Source organism: Pinus tabuliformis, chromosome 8, assembly GCF_031772625.1.
Source record: "Pinus tabuliformis cultivar Carrire ecotype Pingquan chromosome 8, CPIR1, whole genome shotgun sequence".
In the NCBI taxonomy this organism is placed as follows: domain Eukaryota; kingdom Viridiplantae; phylum Streptophyta; class Pinopsida; order Pinales; family Pinaceae; genus Pinus; species Pinus tabuliformis.
Window position 1 is genome coordinate 1,330,259,733 of NC_142294.1, and position 16,089 is coordinate 1,330,275,821.

General features: G+C 33.9%; 1 pseudogene; it reads left to right on the top strand.

Moving 5' to 3' along the window:
• The first annotated feature begins 11,803 nt into the window (after positions 1 to 11,803).
• Positions 11,804 to 13,924, top strand: LOC149240375 (ubiquitin-activating enzyme E1 2-like; annotated as a pseudogene).
• The last annotated feature ends 2,165 nt before the right edge of the window (positions 13,925 to 16,089 follow it).

The following is a 16,089-nucleotide window of genomic DNA, read 5'->3' on the forward strand; positions in this document are numbered from 1 at the left end:
CTTGGTTAAGGTGCTGATAAGGTTAATTATGGCCTAAGTTAAAAACGTTTTTATATACTAATCTTGCTATTAAAACTTAAAAGATTCCATATTTAATACATGGTTATTCGAATATATATATCATTTGTAAACTGTAGGTGGTAATAAGTTTTTTTATGTATAATGAATGTGTGACTAACATGTTACAAGTGGTACCAAAACCACAAGTTGCAGCTCTGTGGACTTTTGAAGGAAAATATGTGATTAACCAAAGTGTTTATAATTCACATAGAGAAAGAGAGATAGTTGGAACAATATGAGGAGGGGAATAGGAACCCCCCGCCTAGTGGACTTTCAACAGGAGCCGGATCTATCCCAGAGATGTGGGTCTAGTTGGGAGAAGGTACTACAAATGTGAATGCTATTTTGTTAGAAGACTGTTCAACAATTACGAGTGGAAATGATGAATCTAAGAGTAGATAATGAGATACTGAGGTTGGAGCAGGAGAGAAACATGAAAAGTCTTTGTGATAGATAGAACCTAGGGAATCTAGATCCTAGCCTAGACAATGGGAATAAGGAAGAGATAAGGAAACAACAAGGAGATCATCTAGAATGTGGGGGATATCAAATGGATAATGAGGAAGAGTCAGGCAATACTTCTGGTCGTGGGGGGGTCAAGTGGCCAAAGAAAATAAAGCCCCCGTTGTTTGATGGAGAAGCAGAAGAGGCTATAGAAGCCTGGTTGATTAATATCAATAAGTACTTCCAGATTTATGAAGACGATGATAATTTAAAAGCCCAAATAGTAGTTTATCAATTGAAGGGTAAAGACACACTATGGTGGGAAGAAATTAAAACAATTATCAGCATTAATGAACAAGAGGTGACTTGGGATACATTCCAAAAATATTTTAAGGAAAAATACCTGACTGAGAGATTTTATGATGAGAAGGCAAAGGATTTTCATGATGTAAAGTTGGGATAGTAGTCCATGGATGAATTTATAACCAATTTTACCTATTTTTTGTGTTATGTTCCTTACATATGAGAGGAAAAAGAAAAAGTTCAACGCTTTGTAAGCAGTCTGTCAACTTTCATGAAGGAACAACTGGAATTTGATAATCCCAGGACAATGGATGAGACCATAAGGAAGGATTGTATTTTCTATCGGTATATGCAACAAAAAGGAGATGATAACAAAGGCTAGTTGGATAAAATTGGGTAGAGGAGTTATCTGAGTGATAATAAGAATACCAGATGAGGTGGGGAAAAATCAATACCCAGGAAACCTATGGGAGGAACCCTGGGAAAGAGTTAGTAGTGAAACAAAATTTCAAGCAAACCCAAACCAGATAAGGCATCAAATAAAATAGAACCTGGGCAATTGAAGAAACCTCCCCTACAATATTAGGGTTGTGGGGAACCCCACTATTACAAGACTTTTCCTCACCGCACTAGAATCGGGCTCACAACAAGTGTTCAAGAAGCCTCTATGGTTAGAGATGTGGCGAGAAAGATACTGAAGATCAATGTTTCCTTGGAGGATCACCAAGTAGAGTATCAACCCACCATGGTGGAGTTTAAAGGTAAGATAGCTAACTAATTTGTGTCTATTTTAATTTACCCATGAGGAATTCTTAGTTATGTTAGTTCGAAAACAGTTGAATTGTGTCACATATCAAGTATTAAATTTAAAAATTCATGGCTAGTGCAATTGGCCACATGAGAAAAAGGTAAGGTGACAACTAAAGTGGAAGGTTGTCATGTGGATATTGGAGGCCAAGAGACTAAAGTAAATTTAAATATATTACCTCTAGGGCCATATGATGTGTTCATTGGGGTGGACTTGTTGGAGGGACATTGGTCCCTAGTAAACTGTAAAGACAAAATCATCACTTTCCTCACAGATGAAGGAAACATACAAGAAATTCAAGGCATTAAAATAAGTGTTAAGCTACGATCCATCATTGCTAATTAGTTAAAAAAAAGAGTCATAAAAGGTTTCCAAGTTTATGCAGTGCAAGTGGATTATGCTAACTCTAAAGATAAATTAACAACCTTAGAAAATATACTTGTCATTCAAGAGTTTGTAGATGTGTTTTCTGAAGAGATATCAGGATTGCCCCTGAAAAGAAGCATTGAATTTACCATAAAACTTATTCCTGGAGTTGGCCCGATGTTAAAAAAACCATATTGTATGAGTATTCCCGAGTTAACTGCACTCAAGGTATAACTGCAGGAACTACTTGACCAAGGATACATCTAACCAAGTGTGTCACCTTGGGGGGCTTCAGTGTTGTTCGTAAACATGAAAGATGGAACACTAAGATTGTGTATTGATTATAGGCAATTAAAAAGGCTAACCATAAAAAATAAGTACTCATTTCCAATGATCGATGACTTGTTTGACCAAGTTAAAGGTGCCATAGTATTCTCTAAGATCGATCTATGATCGAGGTATCACCAAATTACAATTAAGGATGAAGATGTTTGTAAAACCACATTTAGAACATGCTATGGCCATTATGAATTTATTGTGTTGCATTTTGGTCTTACAAATGCTCCTGCAACCATGATGAGTATTTTCCACCCCTATTTAGATAATTTTGTTCTAATTTTCATTGATGATATTCTGATTTATTCGAAAAATGCAAAGGAGCATAAGAAGAATTTGAGGATAGTTCTTCAAACCTTAAGAGAAAATCATCTCTATGCGAAATTCAGTAAATGTAATTTTTTTAAGGAATAGATTTAATATATGGGGCATGTAATATCCTCTAAATGTATTGTTATTGATTGAGAAAATATCAGGACTATCCTCGATTGGTCTGTTCCTAAAAATGTTGCAGATATTCGATTTTTTATGGGATTAGCTAGTTATTATCGTCATTTTATTGAGGGGTTTTCTATAATTGCCTACCCCATAACATCTCTACAAAATAAAGGGAGAATTTTTAAGTGGACATTTGAATGTCAACACAATTTTGAGTAATTGAAATGTTTATTAACATCAACCCCAGTGTTAAAAGTTTCTAATCGAGAAAAGGAGTTTATTGTATGTACGGACATCTGCCAAGAAAGGGTGGGAGGTGTCTTGATGCAGGATGGTAAAGTAGTAGCCTATGAATCAAGGAAGCTAAAGGAGCATGAGAAAAGGTATTCAAAATATGATTTAGAACTTACTGCAGTGGTGCATGCTTTAAAAGTATGGCATTATTACTTACTAGGGAAGAAATGCATGCTAATGACAGACCATAGTAGCTTAACCAGTTTCTTCAAACAACCCAATTTAAATGCACGACAAGCCAGGTCGACTGCATTCCTAAGTGAGTTTGACTTTGATATAAGACACCTTAAAGGGAAGGAAACTTTGTAGCTGATGCCTTAAGTAGAAAAGTGCATTGTGTTTATGAAATTTGGTACCATCGCATTGAATTTGATGTGACAAAACATCATAAAGAAGCTTCTCCTCAGGATCCAAAATATGAATTCTTATGGAAGCAAACTAAACAGATACATGATTCTGGAAAACCATCTGAGTATGGTACAAATGATAGAAATTTGTTAACTTTCAAAGGAAGGGTTTATGCTCCACACCCTTGGTATAAAAAAATATTCTCTGCGATTAAGAGAGAGTATTTTTACCAGGTGTGAGGAAATATATCATTGTGTATTTAGCCAAGTGTTTGTAGTGTCAGCAGGTTAAAGCTGAACATCAACACCCCACTGGTATACTCGAGCCGCTTCCTATTCCTGAATGGAAATGGGAAGTAATTACATTGGATTTTACAATTGTACTACCCAAAACCGAAAAACAACATGATTTCATCATGGTAGTGGTCGATAAGTTAAGAAAAACTTCTCATTTCATCCCTGTTAAATCCACCTATAAAACGGTGGAAATCGCAAATATCTTTATGAAGGAAATATTTCGGTGGCATGGCATGCCAAAGGTAGTAATTTCAAATAGGGATGTAAAGTTCACATCTTCATTTTGAAAAGCTCTTTTTACAAGGCTGGGTACCTAGATTCAATTTAGCATCACTTATCCCCCATAGACGTATGGAAAAATTGAGCAAGTAAACCAGGTATTGGAAGATATGTTAGGAATGTATGTAATGTAGTAGCCAACCAAATGAGAAGAATATATTCATTTGGTTGAGTTTTCTTATAATAAAAACTACCATGAATCATTAAAAATGAGTCCATATGAGGTGTTGTATGGAAGAAAGTGTAGAACCCCCGCTAATTAGTGTAGCCCGGAAGACAAGACGATTTTAAGACCTGACATGTTGGCAGAAATGGAGAAAGACATCAGGAAAGTTCGACATAACTTAAAATTGGCCCAGGATAGGCAAAAGGAATACGCAGATAAAAAAAGAACTTGGATTTAAGACCTCTGTGGTTAATATCTTGTAACTTAGTAATCAGAGGACCCACAGTAAAAACCATTTTTCGTCAAATGGTTTTTACTGTGGGTTCTCCGATTACTAAGTTACAAAAAAAGAACTTATAAAGAATTCTGGATAGGGAATCATGTTTATGTTCGGATCAAACCCAGAAATAACACCCTATAGTGGGGTAGTTGTGCTAAGTTAGTACCTCATTATTGTGGACCTTTCCATGTCTTGGAAATAATAGGGCCAATAGCTTATCAAGTTTCCCTTCCAAGCCACAGAAAGGTTCATTATGTATTTCAAGTTTCAATGTTAAAGAAGTATGTATATGACTCCATACACATTATTAGCTGACAGGGTGTACAAGTATAAGCTAGATTCTAAAATGTGTATAATCAGTTAAGGAATAGATTAACTAATGATGGTAATAATGCTTTGGCAGATCGAACCAGATGGGGAGTTTCTGGTATAACCTCTGTGTATTCTCAACCGAAGAGAAACAATGTTGCGGAGGTGATCTATCATCTTGGTTAAAGTGTAGTGGAGGCACTTTAACCTAAAGGAAACCACCTGGGAAGACAAAAGTCTTATGCGATAGGCTTATCCTGACTTGTTCCATGGGCTATAATAAATACTAAGGATATTGTTTCGCCAAGGGGGGGGGGAAGATGTAACACCCTAGGATGATATTTGAGTTACTAACATTTACATTACTTACATTATTTGAGACTATCGTAAATAAGGCTTGCAGAAACCTAGTGAAACTTTTGTTAACATTTAATACATAGTAATGTTATTTTATTATTATGAAATCTCATAATTCAAGACAGTAGACTGGTAAACAAATTCCAACCTCCAGGAAGTTAGAAATAGTTACACCTCTCTTTCCTGGAGAGAAAGGAAGATCTCAGTGGAAAGAAGAGGGTTTTTCTTTTTCTTTTTTTTCTTTTTTTTTGTGAATGGAAGGAAAGAAAAGTCTGTAAAACTAATAGGACACTGCCAAGGAGAGATGTCCTAGCTGGACTAGAGGTAGTGGATAACTTAGTTACAGATAGAGATCAATAAGTATTAGAATGGACTATAGTATTCATGTCTACTACCTGACTCTAAGGAAGAATTTTTTTTTCTATTGTTCTGGAGTGGAAGCTCAGGGGGAAGTGGACATAATTTCCCTTCTCAAGGTTGGTTGGAATGGTCTCAACCATGTTGAATTTGTGAGATAGTCGTTAAATAGATAAGTATATATGCCTGAACATATATATTTACATGATTTGGATTAATTTTCTGTTGGAAAGAAAAGTTGTGGTTGCTTTGACTGTACTATAATAAATTTTGCAGAAGTATCTTTAGGTTTGTCTACTGAAATTAAATGCTTGAGTTAAATACTGGTTGTGGATTATTTCCTTGTTGTAACTCGACTCTATGCTCATCTATTAAAGAACACTTTATGTTCTTGTGCATTCAAATGGGTCATGGGTACAAGTGAATAGTGCTATATGAGGGTAGAATGTGTTAGGAACAAACTGTAACCCTCTTTTGAATGAAGTGATATAAAGATTTTGTAAGCTGCAGGGTCAGTACGGTTAAGTTGATGTGAAGCTGAAAAATTGTACTTGAGCAAATGTTTGTTGCTCACTGTAACACAGGGTAGTGAAAGAATTAAATGTAAGGAAAATAGGATCTCATCCAAGTAAATGCCAACAGAGACACATGAGTAAAATATTTTTTTTTCTTAGAGGATGACAGGGGTAGGACTGGTTTAGTTTCAGGCCAAGCCATATTAAACCAACAGCTTGGAACTGTTCTAGCCCAATCCCTCAAAACAAGTCACCAGATATAACAGTACCTAGGAATATTATGGAGGGAGAACTTAAACAAAAACCTGATATATGTGTTACCGAAAACCCTCAGAAATTGTAAATCGTAAATCAATAGGAAGTTTGAAAATAAAGGACCATTGTGAAAACTGTGGGTTATAAAGTTTACCCTTTGAGGGTTGAGAGGGAGTAAAAATATCATTAGGTAATGAAATTGATTTAATCGTTGAAGAAATTACTCAATCATAAATTATTTTACTACAAGATTCTAGAAAACGAGAATAAATGACAATCAAGATAACCTCCACAAATATGACATTCACTGTTAAATTCAACGAAAACTATAACAAACTTGATGTAAATCACAAATTTTATAGTGCAAACCCTCACTAGGTGGAAATATGCTACCGAGGGGGTTGAGAACTAGGCTTCCAAATAAACCAGTTGCTAGGTTTGTTCCCCCTTGTGCCTCTTTTGCAATATAAACCAAATAAGAACAAAATTAAAACATCATCCACATAATTAATAAGAACCCAAGAAAATGTATACAATTTATAAATGAAACAAAGTAAAGAGCATGAAAGTTGTATGGTAATTTATTCATATGCATAATCTTATACATACAACCTACAGGGAGATTGAATATTAATAACCATTGTACATGCATTAACTAAAAAGACCCTTTTTGGGTTAAGTCCATTATGAGGGTCAACCTCTAGAAGGAATCAATAAATTAGTGAGACAAGTAGTGCTTCAAACCAAGTTTAAATAACTAACAGAAAAACTTATAATGGGTTGGTCATTGTTTGCTCTGAGCAGGGGATCAATGGAACCCTTCCAATTATTACAGATGATGTTTCAACAATTAAATAGATACCTCATGAAATAATAGTTTCGGCACTCGAATAAACCAAGAGGATATGGTTTCAGCCACTCAGCCGTTTCCCTCAAAGCGTTTGAAGAATACCTGCCAAAAACCACCAAATGATTACTGTTATAATTTGTGGAAAAATCAGTAAATGAAGGGGTGGCAATGATTGTGCATCTAGTGGCTCATCGTGTGTGTAGAAGAATGAAGCCCAAAAACTCTCACATGTAGCTTAGGAAAAAAATTTCCCCATAACCTTAACATCGAAGTCTGAAAATTTGAAAGTAACCGAGACTTAATAATGCAAGTATTACAGTGAAGCACAACGAGACTTATTAATGCAAGTATTACAGTGAAGCACAATGACATTCCCTATAAAGGTTAATTCTGGTGCAAACAGGGTTACCTGAAGCTCCATTCGTGATGGAAGGGGAACACATGTCTAAACTATTACTTCCGCCATCAAACTGGTAATAACCAAAAGGTAAATTTAAACGAAACGAGTTCCTACAAGAACCAGTCACTACGAGTGTTAGCAAGAGTGTTGATAAAACCCTAGCCTACTGTGCAAGTTATGTAAAATAATAAACCCCAACATTGCAGCTCACTTGTATAACATGGATATTACCAGAATGATTGAATGGAGTCAGTTTAGTGCGAAATTACAAATCTTGGCAAGGTGAATGTGCCAAGAAAATGAGCGGACTGAGCAACAGAGGGAGCAAGGGTTGGTTACCCTAAATACTCACTGTGAATTTAGGACCACCAGATGAGAGATCTGATGAGCTATAGTGCATATCGCTCCAGCTGCTCATTACCTCGACCGACAACTCGTTGTTACAACTTCTTCGAGAAGATTCTGGTGGCCTCTTCTAACATACTTGGTTAAGGTGTTGATAATGTTGGTTATAGTCTAAGTTAAAAACATGTTATATACCAATCTTTCTATTAAAACTTAAAAATTTCCATAGTTAATACATAACTAATCGAATATATATATCATTTGTAAAGTATAAGTGGTAATAAATTTTTTTTATGTATAATAAATATGTACTTAACATGTTACAATAAACGTTTTAAAATTTATATAATTTATTTTTAATAAATGATAATTAATTTATTATTAATTTCACTATCTAACCTATATTTAAAAAAATATAAAAAATTTAACAAACCGTTTTTCATTCTTTCCATTATGAAGTATCTAAGGAGAAGCTATTATCATTCCTCCTATTGGAAATCATTACAACCCATATTTACTTTTATTCAAAGACATTCGACACATCACAAAGATTCTCTCAATTAGTCTTCCACTCAACTAGTCATACCACTTTCCTTTTACGATACAATACTTAATGCAGGAATTTGATTTTACACCATAAATAATGGAATAACTCTATCCTCCTTCAAACACTATGAGTTCAAGTTATAAAGTATTTTTTTGTAAAATGAAAGATGGTGATGGAGCTCGAGGGTAGAAATTTAATAAAGAAGAGAGATTAGAGAAAATAAAAATATTAAATAAATTATAATGCATTTGAAATTATTTTTTAAATGTTGAGTTGATTTTAGTGGGATAGGAATTTAGGAATTTTGTGAGTGGAATGAGAAAGTGGGAAAAATAGAAAGATAATTATATAATTTGTATTGAATTGAAGTTATTTTTATGTTGATTTGATTTTAGTGGGTTAGGAACTTTGTGAGAGTAATGAGAAAGTGGGAGAAAAAGAAAGATAATTATAGAATTTTGAAATTATTTTTTAAATGTTGAGTTGATTCTAGTGGGATAGGAATTGAGGATTTTTGTGAGTGGAATGAAAAAGTAGGAGAAATAGAAAGATAATTATGGAATTTGTATTCACTTGAAGTTATTTTTATGTTGACTTGATTTTAGTGGGTTAGGAATTTTGTGAGAGTAATGAGAAAGTGGGAGAAAAAGAAAGATAATTATAGAATTGGCATGACTTTAAAAAAGGGAAATTTTATAAGTGGAATAAGATAATGGGAAAAAATTATAGAACTAAAGAAAAAAAGAAGATAATTATAGAAATTCCAAAAAATAAGGATTTTTTAATTAAATTTTACTAAAAAAATAGATGAAAATTTTTAAAATATTTTTTCAACAATTTTATTTCATTGATTGATATCAATTTAATAAATTAATAATAAATAAAGATAAAAATAAATAAAAATATGTTGAACTTTATCGAGAGTGACATTATATTCCTTTTTCTTCTTTCTTTTTTTTTCTACCTTTTTTTTACCATAGTGAATCTGTAACTCATTGGAGTAATTTGGAAGATCAAACCTAATTGCTACCACTATAACAACAAGAGCATATCCAACATCCAGTAAGCTAGATATCTAGGAATTTATGACTTAACAAGAGTCAAGACTCCATGAAAGTGGAAAATCCTACTCCTTGAATCTTATCACAATGGCCAAAGATCAAGACATAAGTAATTAGAGAAAGAAAAACCAAAGTCAATCATAAATACAAAAGAAATTAGAGAAAAATAAATAACCAAAAATAAGATTCTCTTAAAACCTCACATAAATCTCAAAAACAATAAAAACAAAAAATAAATAAACAAACCACAAACAAAATTGAAAACATAACAATATTAAATATTAAAAATAATTCTATTATTATTATATAAATACGTTTATATTTTAAATTTTTATATCTATATATAAAGAAAATTCATCAATTGAAATTAATTAAATGACCATTAATATTCATATGTGAGCCGATATGGATGATATCCCATGTGATTTGTTGTTAAGACTCCAACCATAACACCCATGTCTCATATATGTGGTTAGTAGTCAATAATACTTTAAACTAGCAATTGAACCAAATGTTGCAAAGGAAACGCCATAAGGCATAAATTGGAGAAGAATCGTGACATATAAAAATTATTATGCAGGTGCATACTTTGCCATTAATTCGTTCTCTTGGATCTAACAACTAGATCGCTACAGATTATATGGGAGATCTAGTGGTGATATGAACCTTTTTCCAATTTGCAAACTACTAGACCACTATATTAGCCTCTCTTCATCGTATGTTTGGTTGATTGATAAGCCATAAAAATCAAATGTTGAAGACATAAACTTGCAAACATAAAATCCATAAGAATATTGATTCCCAAAATATTTGTATCCCACGTTTCTCAGAAAATACATTTTATAAGATTTTACTTAAGATCGGATCTGATTAGTTTTGAGAAAGTCATCTTTAACTAAGAAATAATATAAATTGAAAATGCATAGTGCTGAAGATTAACCATACCTTTATTATCCTACAACTGAAAATTAAGACTATCTATAAATTGTTTCCAGATGTGGCACATCACCTCTTCATTGTTTTAGCAAAAATGACCCCACTTTCTCAACAAAGGGCAGGAATCTATGTTCAAAAGAAACCTGGGACAATCATTTGTCCTAAGAAGGAAGCTGGATTTGGTTCCCAACAAGATATGTCATAGTTTGTTGTTAACAATTGGTGTGGGTGCACAGGTCTAGTAGTGTCTCTTCCTCCAATGACTGTTGAAAATCCATAATTTTGTTAGGTGGGCGGGAAAGGTGAACATCCTCTTTCACAATAGGAGGTTCATAGGGCTTGAGATGATTAAAATTAACCACATTGTGGAGGAAAAGCTGGCAAGGAAAATCTAAATGACATGCATTCACAACAACCTGCTTCAGAATAGTACAAAGACCATAGTAGATGGGCTTAAGTTTATGATGTCACTTCCCCTTAAAACATATTTTGTCTAAATAAAATTAGACTCGGTCACCTATGTAAAATTGTACAGACAATTGATGTCTATTATGGGGTTATTTGTAGCAAGGTGAGGGAGTTTTAAGAGCATCAAATACGTGGGAATGGATGTGATCCAATTTCTAAACAAGGGAGGATGTCATGTGTTGCTTCTTGCACTAGTGATGGGAAACAACTAGAGGAAGAGAGTTAGGAAGATTGTATGGGGCCAACCATTGGTAACCATAAAAACCTGATTATATCTATGTTGTAGGACATGAAAATAAGAATTTCACTGTTTATTTTTGGTGTAGTGAACACAAAGGGCTTGTAATAGGTAACAATTTATTACTTAGGTCTGAACATTTGGTTTTTTTCTTGGAGTGATTTATAGCAAGCCTAAGGGGTGTGAACATCATCAAATACTTGGGAATGGATGCAAGCCAATTTCTAAACAAAGGATGCCTTGCGCTACTTCTTGTGTTGGTGATGGGAGATAACTAGAGGAAGAGAGATTGGTAGCATGTAATGACCAACCACTGGTAACCATAACAACTTGATTATAGATGTGCTTTATGACATGGAAAGAAGAATATCGCTGTATATTTTTGGTGTAGAAACACATAGGGCTTGTACCAAACTGCAATTTATTACTTTGATCTACCCATTTATTCATTTGCAAATTAAAGGCAATAGCGAAATGAAGCTGACGACCCAATAACTATTGAAATATCTTCTAAAAGGTGTTATAATCATGTGAGAGTAAACCTTTGCATACAAGTCTTCAGGGAAGGATTTCATTGTTGATATTGTTTTACATGCCTGATTGTCCCAATTCTCTCTTTCTTCCATTGTTTCTTGAAGAGAGTGAATGGACCAACTTCAATTACTAGTAGTAGTCTTCTCCAAGTTTGTTGTTTATGTATTGTTATTAGAAATCATATAAATAATTTTTTTCCTTATATCAATTTTTTTTGTAAATGTATTCAAACATTTTGCAAGTGGTTCCCATCAAGTGTTGAATCCCATGGAAGCTATGTTTGGTGGAATCGTTAGGCAGGAGGTTGTAAAATCTTGTTATGAAAAATTTCATCAATATTGCAAGTTTTATTTCTTTGGCACCCTACTTACACTTTTTATGTATTTCTCTTAAATATAAATGGAAGTGTACCCTTGGCCAGGAAGGGCAAGGTAGAAGAAAATTCAATTATTTATTGTCTAATATAAATTTCTATATTCCTACTTGTGTCGTTCTTCTACTTCGATTCATTGGAATCTCTTCCTATATAACCCCTTGGGCCAAAAGATGTGATACCTTTGAATAGTCATTATGATGCTTAGATTTCTGTATTTGGAAAAAAGGTGCATAAAAAGTTGGAAGATGCAAAATTATTTGTTGTGGGGGATGGTGCTCTGGGATGTGAGCTTATAAAGAACTTAGACTCATGGGAGCCAGGGAAAGCATGGAAAAAAGGTGCATAAAAAGTTGGAAGATGCAAAATTATTTATTATGGGGGATGGTGCTCTGGGATGTGAGCTTCTAAAGAACTTAGACTCATGGGAGCCAGGGAAAGCATACTATAACAGATGATGACATTATTGAGACGAGAAATCTTAGTAGACAATTCCTCTTTTGGGATTGGAATATTGGGCGAGAAATGTCAAGAGTGGCAGCATCAACATCCAATGAAATCAACCCACATTTGCAAGTTCAAGCAATGGAGAATCGTGTAATCCCAGATACTGAAAATGTCTTTGGCGATTCCTTCTAGAATGGTGAGGTTGATGTTTCTTTGAATGCTCTAAACAATGTCATTTTCGGGCTGTATGTAGATTCAATGTGTGCTTACTTCTAGAATCCATTACTAATTAGAACACTGGGAACCAAGTGCAACACCCCAATGGCTATCCCTCAATTTACTGAGAACTATGGAGCATCACAAGATCCCCCTGAAAAGAAGGCACCCATGTGCACACTTCATTAATTTCCACATAATATTCACCATTGTCTCACATGGGAAATGTATAAATTTGAAGGTCTGTTGGACAAAAATCTAGTTGAGGTAAATGCTTTTATTTTAAAAATAGAAGAATACATAGTAGCAATCAAGTTTGCAGAGGATACTAAGGCCTGAGAACTTCTAGAGTCTATTGTCAATTGTTTGGTTTCACACAAATGTCTAACATTTAAAGATTATGTCTCTTGGGCTAGAATCAAATAAGTAATTAAATCCCCTTCCTTTTTCCCTTCCCTTCCCTTTCTATGATTATATACTTTTCATTTCCATCTTACATGACAACAAATATTAGCACAATTTACTATGTACAAAAATATCAAATTTCAGTAAATTAGATTTGCAAATCACTAACTCATTTAAGGATTTAGGTTTGAGGATTTATTTTCAAATCGGGTGAAGCAACTTACTTTCAACTTCCCTCAAGATGCAACTACAAGAGAAGGTGCACCATTCTAGTCTTCTCCTAAGCGTTTCCCAAAGCCCCTCCACTTTTCTTCCCATGATCCCAGTCACATGTCCCTGATTCTTACAACCTCCATTTTAAAAGCTAATACATATGGCATTACCATTCCAAATTGGAATTCAAATCCAAATTCAAGCAAATTTGCATAGGCAGTTGATAAAGTTCATATTCCAGTTTTCGAGCCAGAAAAAGGGATGAAGATTGTCATGGATGAGAAGGATACATATGTGAACCCTTCTTGTACATTATATGATGATGATGATGATAATGATGATGATGTTGAACAGATTGACAAATTGATCACCACATTGCAACATGGTGTTCAAAATCTACCTTCAAGCTTTCACATGAATCCTATTAAGTTTGAAAAGGTATTCTCTAACTTTCCTCATTAATGATCCCTATTATCCTCTACTAATTACACAACTTCTCCTCCCTTAAATAAAATATTTCAATGCAACATTATCCATGGGAAGAAAAATCAGTCTAAAATTTTGGTTATTGCTTCATTGCAATGTAGGATGATGATACAAATTATCACATGGATCTTATCATTGGACTTGCTAATATGTGAGCAAGGAACTATAGCATACCTGAGGTGGATAAGCTCTAGGCCATACTTCTTACTACTTTAAGCGGCATACTTATTATGATTAGTATGCATGAGATAATAAAACCAATATAACCACCATTGGCCAGTCAGGCAAAACTCTTCTTAGACCAAAGTTGCACAATAATTTACATGAGATATTGCTTAGAACTATATTTAACGACCTTTTAAAGTCATATGGGAAATCCCTTTTCAACAACAATTGGGATGAACATTAGTGGCATAACCAAAGTTGCACAATTACATGAGATATTGCTTACAACTATATTTAATGACCTTTTAAAGTCATATGGGAAATCCCTTTTCAACAACAATTGGGATGAACATTAGTGGCATAACATATTTTTTTATTTGAGACAATATCTACTCCAAATACAATATCAATGGACAATGGCCAAATCTAAATTGTTAATTAAATGATTGATAATTTTAAGTCTTATGTATGTAAATTATTTTACAATGGAATATCAAATCTTTTTTTATTATTAAGAAAGTATCATAGTTGAATAATGTTAGGTCCCTATAATACTAGTGCTTACCCCATTACTATTGTAGTTGTATCCCTTATTAATATTGTTCTGACCCTATTGTCCCCATATTGTTATTACTGTTCCCCATAGAATCCCTCTATTGTTATTTTTGTGGCTTTATATTATTATTGTTAGGTTTGTTGGGTTATATTGTGACTCCTTAGGCTCCTATATATAGAAAGGAGGTTTTGTCATTTGAATCATCAAAGAATCATTCATTTGTGTAATTTAAAGAAGGTTTCCCCCTTAAAGAAGTTGAATTCTAAGGCATTGATCTATTTTTCTATCTTTTTGTGAGCTGGTTTCATAACATTTGGTATTAGAGCTTTGGATTCTAGGGTTTCGCTGCTCCAAATAGGTCATCATGGAATTTTCGCTATAACTTTTTTTCTGCAACGTTTTAGAAGCTAAAAAAAAAAACCCATTTGAGAGGAAATCGCACTGAAGCTTGAGTCCAAATTTCAGAGCTTTTTGCGCTATATTTGTGGAGATATGATCTGAGGAAGTTGGTATTTTTGCAAAATCTTGAATTACATTCCAAACAGGTGACTTGGGGAAAATTGTCATAACTTTCTCTCTGGGCATCAGATTAAAAATTCGTAAGAAGGTACAAAAACAAGACACACTATAGTTTGTTGTATATATTTTTCAAAGCCAAAGGTTGAAACAGGGACATGTGGCATGTCGTACAAGTTCGCTCTACTGAACTAGTCTATAATCAGGTCACTGTGGGAGATTTGGCATAACTCTTCCTTGGAGAATCCAATTGGGATTAGACTGGTGGCATTGGAAAGAAGACACAGAGGGCTACTGTAGGTTGCAGTTTTAGAATTGGAAGATCCAAAATTACAGAGATACATCAGAGGCAATATCAAGCTCCTACAAAGTGAAAAAAGGTGTGTAGATTTTTTTTAAATTTTTGCTTAAGCTTGGTTTGAAAATTTATTTTGAAGGAATTCAAAGGGCATAGTAGAGAATTATTATCAGTAACTGATTCCCTGAGGAAAGAAAATGCAAACACCTAGTAAGCAACCTGAAAGCTCTAGCATGACTCATAAAGAAGAGGAAGAAATGCTACTTGATATATCAAAATTACAAGACCAAGTGCAACAAATTTCACTCTCACAAAAGCTAATAGAAGCTGAGATAAATGGCATGGAATCTAAGATAAAGGGCATGGAAGCTAAGATTGACGATTTGAAGATAGATTTGAAGACAGATTTGACAAATTTTCTGCAAGAAATACTTACTAATGGTGAAAGGGTAGTAAAGGAAACTCATGATGCGAACAAAAGAAATGTTAATCATGATTTCATAGATTCTAATGTTGGACCAAAGACCCACCATATTCCAAAAATCGATATGAGTAAGTTCAATGGAAACGATCCTGCGACATGGATATTATAGATGGAGCAATTTTTTGATCTCAATAATGTGCAAAACACACAAAAGGTACGCATTGCAACTTTATATTTGGAACCAAATTAGTTTGTATGGTATCAATGGCTTTGTTCTCATAAACAAATTATCACTTGGGAAATTTTTACGGAAGAATTGACAGCACATTATGAGGATACAAAAAGCAACACTTTTTTTAGCCAATTAATAAGTCTCAAACAAAAGGGTTCAATAATGGAG